The sequence below is a fragment of the Capsicum annuum genome, unplaced genomic scaffold, assembly GCF_002878395.1.
Source record: "Capsicum annuum cultivar UCD-10X-F1 unplaced genomic scaffold, UCD10Xv1.1 ctg4249, whole genome shotgun sequence".
Taxonomy (NCBI): Eukaryota; Viridiplantae; Streptophyta; class Magnoliopsida; order Solanales; family Solanaceae; genus Capsicum; species Capsicum annuum.
The window spans coordinates 10,001-19,544 of NW_025849891.1; the positions used below are offsets into that span (position 1 = coordinate 10,001).

Below are 9,544 nucleotides of genomic sequence, written 5' to 3' on the forward strand. Positions count from 1 at the left end.
GAGTTTATAGCCTTGGCCGATAGGCTTGGGTAATCTTTGAAATTTCATCGTGATGGGGATAGATCATTGCAATTGTTTGTCTTCAACGAGGAATTCCTAGTAAGCGCGAGTCATCAGCTCATGTTGACAATGTCCCTGCCCTTTGTACACACCGCCCATCGCTCCTACCGATTGAATGATCCAATGAAATGTTCAGATCGCGGCGACGTAGGCGGTTTGTTGCCCGCGATGTCGCGAGAAGTCCATTAAACCTTATCATTTAGAGGAAAGAGAATTCGTAATTAGGTTTCCATAGGTGAACCTGCAGAAGGATCATTGTTCAAACCTACACAACAGAACGACCCGCGAACGTTTTTAACAAATGGGGAGTCCTCGCGCCCCGTCCACGACGTACATCGGGAGGACCTATGCTTCTTTTGTAAATAAAAATGACTCTCGCCAATAGATATCTCAGCTCTCGCATCGATGTAAAACGTAGAAAAATACGATACTTGGTGTGAATTACAGAATCCCGTGAACCATAGAAAATATTTGAACTCAAGTTGAGCCCAAAACCATTAGGCCGAGGGCACGTCTTCCTAGACGTCACGCATCGCATTGCCCCCCTCGCATCTCGCCTCAATCACGGGGCTCGTTGTTGTCATGGGGTGGATACTGGCCTCCCATGCACCTCGAGCTCGCGGCTGGCCTAAATGTGAGTCCACTTCGACGGACGTCGCAGCAAATAGTGGTTGTATCTTAACTCTATTTGTTGTCGCGGTTATAGCCCTTCGCGCGTCTGGACTCCAGGACCCTTTCGCGCTTAGGAACTCCGACCGCAACCCCAGGTCAGGCGAGATTACCGGCGGAGTTTAAGCATATCAATAAGCAGAGGAAAAGAAACTTACAAGGATTCCCTTAGTAACAGCAAGCGAACAGGGAACAGCCCAGCCTTAGAATCGGGTGGCTCCATCGTCCGACTTGTAGTTTGGAGAAGCATCTTCAGCGGTAGACCGGGCCCAAGTCCCCTGGAGGGAAGTGCCAGAGAGGGTGAGAGACCCATTATGCCTGGACCCTGTTGCACCACGAGGCACTGTCTACGAGTCAGTTTTTTGGGAATGCAGTCCAAATCAGGTGGTGAATTCCGTCCAAGGCTAAATACGAACGACAGACCAATAGGAAACAAGTACCGCAAGGGAAAGATGAAAAGGACTTTGAAAAAAGAGTCAAAGAGTGCTTGAAATTATTGGGAGGGAAGAGGATGAGGGTCGGCGATGCGCCTGGTCGGATGTGGAATGGCGACGAGCCGGTCCGCCGATCGACTCTGGGCGTGGACCAGCATGGATTGGGGGGCGGCCAAAGCCCGGGCTTTAGATAACGCTGTCTCCTCAATTGTGGCAGGCAGCGCGGGGCTCCAGCGTGCTTCAGCATCTGTGCGATACGGATGCTAGCATGTTGGCTCCCCATTCGACCCGTCTTCAAAAACGGACCAAGGAGTTTGACATGTGTGTGAGTCAACGGGCGAGTAAACCCGTAAGGCGTAAGGAAGATGATTGGTGGTATCCTCCCGAGGGGTGCACCACCGACCGACCTTGATCTTCTGAGAAGGGTTCGAGTGTGAGCGTACCTATCGAGACCCGAAAGATGGTGAACTATGCCTGAGTGGGGTGAAGCCAGAGGAAACTCTAGTGGAGGCCCGAAGTAATACTGACGTGCAAATCGTTCATCTGACTTGGGTGTAGGGCCTATGGTTGCTTTATCGAGCCATTCCATGGAATCAAGAGATCCAAGTAGGCCATTTTTGGTAAGCAGAATAGGCGATACGGGATGAACCGGAAGCCGGGTTACGGTGCCAAACTGTGCGATAACCTAGATCCCACAAAGGGTGTTGGTCGATTAAGACAGCAGGACGGTGGTCATGGAAGTCAAAATCCGCTAAGGAGTGTGTAACAACTCACCTGCCGAATAAACTAGCCCCAAAAATGGATGTCACTTAAGCATGCGACCTACACCCAGCCGTTGGAGAAACTTCCAGGCCCCGATGAGTAGGAGGGCGCGGCGGTCGCTCCAAAACCTTGGGTGCGAGCCCAAGAAAAGCGACCGTCGGTGCAGATATTGGTGGCAGTAGCAAAAATTCAAACAACAACTTTGAAGTTCGAAGAGGGGAAAGGTTCCATGCGAACGACACTTGCACATGGATTAGTCAATCCTAAGGGTCGGGGGAACCCCGACAGATAGCGCGTTTCGTGCGTACTCTGAAAGGGAATCAAGTTAAAATTCCTGGACCGAGATGTGGTGGTCGATGGCAACATTAGGAAGTCTGAAGAAGTCGGCGGGAGCCTCGGGAAGAGTTATCTTTTCTATTTAACAGCCTGCCCACCCTGGAATCGGCTTAGCCGGAGGTAGGGTCCAGGGCTGGAAGAGCACCGCACGTCGCGTGCTGTCCAGTGCACTACCGGCGGCCCTTGAAAATCAAGAGGAACGAATGCCGTCCACGCCTGGTCGTACTCATAACCACATTAGGTCTCCAAGGGGAACAACCTCTAGTCGATGGAACAATGTAGGAAAGGGAAGTCGACAAAATGGATCTGTAACTTCTGGAAAAGGATTGGCACTGAGGGCTGGGCACGGGGGTCCCAGTCCCGAACCCATCAGCTATTGGTGGACTACTCGAGCTGCTCCCGCAGCGAGAGCAGGTCGTCGCGTGTCGGTTGGGGGACGGACTGGGAACGGTTCCTTTGGGGCCTTCCCCGCGCGTTGAACAGCCAACTCAGAACTGGTACGGACAAGGGGAATCCGACTATTTAATTAAAACAAAGCATTGCGATGGTCCCAACGAATGTTCACACATTGTGATTTCTTTCCAGTGCTCTGAATGTCAAAGTGAAGAAATTCAACCAAGCGCGGGTAAACGGCGGGAGTAACTATGACTCTCTTAAGGTAGCCAAATTCCTCGTCATCTAATTAGTGATGCGCATAAATGCATTAACGAGATTCCCACTATCCCTGTCTACTATCCAGTGAAACCACAGCCAAGGGAACGGGCTTGGTAGAATCAGCGGGGAAAGAATACCCTCTTAAGCTTGACTCTACTCCGACTTTGTGAAATGACTTAAGAGGTTTAGTATAAGTGCAAGCCGAAAGGCGAAAGTGAAATACCACTACTTTTAACGTTATTTTACTTATTCCGTGAATCGTAAGCGAGGCACTGCCCCTCTTTTTGGACCCAAGGCTCGCTCTGCGGGCCAATCCGGGTAGAAAACATTGTCAGGTGGAGAGTTTGGCTGGCGTGGCACATCTATTAAAAGATAACACAGGTGTCCTAAGATGATCTTAACGAGAATAGAAATATCATGTGGAACAGAAGGGTGAAAGATCGTTTGATTCTGATTTCCAGTACGAATACAAACCGTGAAAGGGTGGCCTAACGATCCTTTAGACCTTCAGAATTCGAATCTAGAGGTGTCAGAAAAGTGTTACCACAGGGATAACTGGCCTGTTGCAGCCAAACGTTCATAGAGACGTTGCTTTTTCATCCTTCGATATCAGCTCTTCCTATCATTGTGAAGCAGAATTCACCAAGTGTTGGACTATTCACCCACCAATAGGGAACGTGAGCTGGGTTTAGACCGTCGTGAGACAGGGTAGTTTTACCCTACTTATGACAGTGTCGCAGTAGTAATTCAACCTAGTACGAGAGGAAACGTTGATTCACACAATTTGTCAGCGCGTTTAGTTGAAAACCCAGCGGCGCAAAGCTATCGTGTGCTGGATTATGACTGAACGCCTCTAAGTCAGAATTCGGGCTAGAAGCAACGTATGTGCCCGCTGTCCGCTTGCTGACCCACAGTAGGGGCCTCAGCCCCCAAGGGCACGTGTCGTTTGCTAAGCCACCGCGGTAGAAGAGTCACGGTAGCCGCCTTGAAGTATAATTTCCATCGAGCGGCGGGTAAAATCCTTTCCAGATGACTTAAATATGCGACGGGGTATTGTAAGTGGAAGAGTGGCCTTGCTGCCACGATCTACTGAGATTCATCCCTTTGTCGCTCTGGTTCATCCCTCCCTATCCAATCCAATCATTTTTCCGTCTATCTCCAAAGTAGGTTTGTGCATCCGTCCTTGAAAAATCCCACTAAGTGTTGTGAGTTCACCTCACCCGAGTTAGCCTCTTGTTTTTCAAGTGTCGCGTGCGTTCCATTCCAAATAGTTAAGTACATGATATCAAGTGGCCTTTCGCACAAAACAACGGCATCGCAACTAGAGATTTTCCACGATGCGGAGTGCGGTTTAAGTGCTCAATGATGCGCCGAGAACAACGTCGGTGCATGGAGGCATGTCGCAATTAGAGGTTTTTGTGACCGTCGAGTGCAATGTTAGAGGCACGTCCAATGACAAACGCCGACGGACATATAGTGGCCTACCATGGTGGTGTATTTGTCAAGTTGGGTATCCGTGCACCGGTACTATTGCCCCCAAATCACCATGGGCACAAGGAACCAACGCACCATGAAACCAAGGCACAAAGGCGCCATGGCACCAACGCACCATGGCATAAAGGCACCAAGGCACCATGGCACCAAGACACCGTGGCACCATGGCACCGGGCAGCAAGGCACCGTGGCACCGGGCAGTAAGGCACCGTGGCACCATGGCACGAAGGCACCATGACACCATGGCATAGTGGCACGAAGGCACGAAGGCACCGTGGCACCATGGCACAAAGGTACCATGGATCAATGGCTCTATGTCACCATGGCACCATGGAACCAAGGCACCGTGGCACCATGGCACCAAGTCACCAAGCCAGCATGACACCGTGGCACTAAGGCACCGTGGCACCTTGGCACCATGGCACCAAGGCACCGTGGCACCAAGGAACCATGGCACCATGGCACCAAGGCACCAAGGCACCATAGCACCGTGGCTCTATGGCAGCAAGGAACCACCGTGCCAAAATCAAAAGAGCGTAAAACTACGTTCGATCATCCTAATATTTTCCTGACGTTTATCCATCTTCCTCACCGTTGCATGCTCATTTTTTTACATAACCACTCTAATTATTTATTTTAAATATATTTCAATGTTACCTCATATGTTGTGACGGTTTTCTTAATGTCCCGTCGCCTTTTTTTCAAATTTTTATTTAATATCCTTAAATTTAAATATTTTATATCGTTACGTTATTCGTACAGATATGCACTCAATTGTTGGTTTAAGGTTATTTCATTCTAATATTTATATTTTGGGGTTGTTACTTACCTGTTTCATTCTGCGCGATTTTTCTAATTTTCCTATGTTATTTTTATATTTTTTTAATCTTTTATTTAATATCCTTAAATTTAAATATTTTATACCGTTACGTTATACGTACAAATATGCACTCGATTGTTGGTTTAAGGTTAGTTCAGGCGCTGGGAATATTTTCCTAATGTTTTTATATTTTTATAAATATTTTTTCTATTTTTACTTAGTTTTTGAATTTTAATAAATGATATTTGAAAAAAAATAATTTCTTAAAGCACAAGATCCCAAGCACCCTTAGTAGATCAGATTCAGCCAACAGCAGTAGACTTAGCAGTGAGTCCTCATCAGTCGAGGATGTTACTTATTTTACTATTGCATTAGAATTACCATTTCAGTAAATAGAGTTAGTTAGTGGATTTTCCCATCAACTCCTTATTCAGACAGTTTAGAGGCTTTTTCAAACTAGAGTATTTTCAGACAGTTGTTTTAGTTTTGGTATTATTATATTTTAATCAGTGTTATTTAAGTATTAAACCTTATGGCAAGTTTCTTCCAGTTTTCCGTAAATTTTACAATATATTATTTAGTGCTCGAGTACAGATATCAGTCATGGGTTAGCTTGTGGTCCTTCGAGGTCATAAGCACCGTGTAGCATCCAGGGTACAAGACTCGGGGTGTTATAATCTTATATCGATGCATCTTCATAGATCACATGATAGGTGAATAAGGCCATATTCACCTTTTATATTTTTTAGATTTTGAGGGATCAAATCCCAACATTAGTTGGTCTAACCAACTTGTCATGAGAACAAGCAACATAAACAATTCTTGAAGAATTTTCTTTTCTTCAACCTATGTTTAATACTCGATATGCACATTTTGGAATGTATCAATCGTTCATGTCAATTTATGAACTTTTATTCTAGCAAACTCCAAGTTTACCACGACATGTAACTTTTACTTTAGTAAATTTCAGATTTGAAAATTTCAAAATAACTCTTTTCAATTATCTAGCCTCTTTTAGTGTAAGCTGGGATATCATCACAATCAAGTGCACGTTTGCATTAATAAGCTTCATTAAATATTATCACATTCACCCCATGGAATGGATCTACACTTATAATAATCAAAATTCTTATTCCCCGAGAATGGAATATAATCGTGACTTAAGCCTATCAAATTCTAATAGGTTATAACCTTTTTAATGATATTGCATTGCTATTTCAGGTGCACATTTAGGCATACATATCTTTCAAAGTATATCATATATTTCTACCATATTCACTTCAAGAATGGAGCAAATTGTCATCTTTCGGACTTACCACATATTGCTACCATATTCACTTAATGAAATAGAGCATATTCAATAGACAAGTTTCATGAATTTTTATCAAATACACATTATTTTGCCTTAGCCATCATAATATCATTAATATACTGCATTGTGATTCAAACTCAACGTCTTATCCATATAAAGGCGTCTTAGGCATAAATCTATAGACTTTAACCCAACATCTTATCATCATGGTGCATCGGGACTATATCCCGATGTCTTACCCTTTCGATGCGATTGTATGTAGAGTTCTCTAACATAATGAAACATCATAAAATTTAATGGCTAATAATAATATGTTTTATATGAACTCTACTGATGTTCAAGTGAACCGTGACATCAATATCATCATATTTCTTGATGTTTCATCACATATTGTTCGTCAAGAACAATTTATGCTTTCCCCGTAACTTTACACACTTTAATTTTTTCAAAGTGCTCAAAACACCACTTACCATTATAAGTTGACATTATTTAATTAACAATAAATTCTCAAATAATATTGGTGGGCAATGAAGCCCTCCAGTAAGAAATATTGCTTACAAGTCATTCTTGGTTCTTTACTATTCTTGGTTACTTTGCACAGCGGAATTTTCTTCTATTAAAGTGATCAAAATTCTCCTGTACTTGTGTAACCAGAATTCTACCTGAAACATAAAATCAGATTTAACGTAAAGTTTTGTGTTGATAACATGTTATAAAAAATAAAGCAGAGAAGAACAAGCGTAAAGAGAGGAGAGAGTAATTACTTTTCTCTTGAGGGGTGATTTACAAAGAAGGAAGCCCTTCTATTTATAGAGGAAATTTACTTCTAGTTTCTTACTAAAAGACAAATACTTCAAATCCTGATAGATATCAACTAGATCGTGATAGACATTCACTATAATGTAAATATATTTATAACAATAACAATAATAATGAGGAAATAGAAACTATAAAGAGTAACTAATTTTCTGAAGTTGTTCTAAACATAAAATTGGAGTTAATATCTCAAATGTTCACTAAACTTATGAATTTTCTCTCAAAAAGTCACTTAACTTTGTTTCTTACTCCAAAAAATTATGAAGAAACAAAGGAACTTGAGTCAACTACTCTTCTAGTATTGGTTAACAATTTTAATATTTCTTGCTTAAATTTGAAATGTGGACTGAATAAAACTCTAATTTCTGGCATTTTTTCTTCTTGTTGTCAAACTTTTGATTTGAATTTGTTAGTGATTTTTGGTCACCGTTGATATTCTTAGTATGTGTGTGTAATGTGTTGGTGTTGCTGGGCTGATTTGTTATTTGTCTTGGTAAAAATGGTATTGCAATAGATAAAAATCTGATGCAACAGATGAACAATCTAACAAATCATTCATCTACTGAGATAGACGACTCTTCTGTTTTAAAAAAATCTAAATAATATTAATCCAACAGATAACTCATTTTGCAACAGATGAGTGATATAATTCAACAGATCAGTGCTCTATTTTATTATTTCCAATGGAATACTCATCCATTGCGACAGGTTGGTTATATATTATAATAGATAACCTACCAGGTCTAACGAATCAGTGATTTGTTTTACTGTTTCCAATGGATTACTCATCCATTGCAATAGTTTTGTTATATGTTGAAACAGATAACCTTCCATGTGCAACACATTAGTGATTTGTTTTACTGTTTCCAATGGATTACTCATCCGTTGTAATAGGTTGGTTATATTTTACAATAGATAAACTACCTAGTACAACAGATTAGTGATCTATTTTTACTGTTTCCAAAGGATTACTCATCCATTGCAACAAGTTGGTTATAAGTTGCAATAGATAACCTTCTTAGTACAATAGATGAGTGATCTATTTTTAATGTTTCCAATGAATTAATCATCCGTTGAAACAAGTTGGTTATACGTTGCAACAGACAAACTACCTAGTGCAATAGATTAGTGATCTATTTTTATAGTTTCCAATGGTTTACTCATTCATTGCAATAGGTTGGTTATCTATTGAATCAGATAAACTACCTGGTGCAACATATTAGTGATCTATTTTTATTGTTTCCAACGATTTACTCATCTATTGCAACAGGTCAGTTATATATTGCAACAGATAACATACCTAGTGCAACAAATGTATGGTCTGTTAGAATTGTTATCTTACTATTGTGCATGTTAGATTTACTGTTATCCTTTCTTAACGATGCATTAATCAATTATAATCTATTTTATGTTCCTGTTAATTTAAAATAATATGGCTCCCAAAATAAAAAAAAATTGAATCAAGTCCAAGTAAAGCAACTCGGCTACATCCACCACTCTATAAGCTTGCTTTACAAGAATTATCTCAATCAAGAACAGAAGATAATGAACACGGGGAGGAGGAATATTTCAAAAGAGATGATCTAAATTCTAATAGCCCTTCCATCAAAAAATTGGTCAAAACCTTCAACATTGATCATTATCCTATGAGAATACAGTGTGATGGTGACACAGATTTAATGGGAGATTTAGTGGTTGAGTCATCCATAGAAAAATCTTTTGACACCTTCAGAAAAATACTTCGAGAATAAAAGTTGGATTCTTATTTCAGGAAAAGCTGCTTTGGGCAGTATCTGGATTTTTCGGAGGACAACAATGCTCATTTCTAGATGAAAATGATATACGATCTTCATAAGCAGAGGTTTATGTATGAAAACAAAGATAAGATGGATGAGGTGTGGATGAATCACTGTGGCATGCCTATGTGTTTGGGTTGGAAGGAGTTTTCCATAGTTACTGGACTAAAATGTTATCCTCCTTCTCCTTATCAAGTTATACCTACTCTAACCCAAAAAAGCACCCCGCACACCCAAAAAAGGCAAAGGCAAGACGAGTGATCATGATGACTTGGTGTCCACTGTTGGTCCAAGTTTCAAAAACAAAAATTTGATAAAAGCGTTGAAAGGTAAAGGACTTTCAAAGAAGCACAAGCAATCATTGTGCTTGGTTTGGTTTGTACATAATATT

General features: G+C 41.4%; 2 pseudogenes; both read left to right on the plus strand.

Moving 5' to 3' along the window:
- Positions 1–430: 430 nt before the first annotated feature.
- LOC124891930 lies at positions 431–588 on the plus strand (annotated as a pseudogene).
- A 230-nt stretch (positions 589–818) lies between these two features.
- Positions 819–4,036, plus strand: LOC124891929 (annotated as a pseudogene).
- The last annotated feature ends 5,508 nt before the right edge of the window (positions 4,037–9,544 follow it).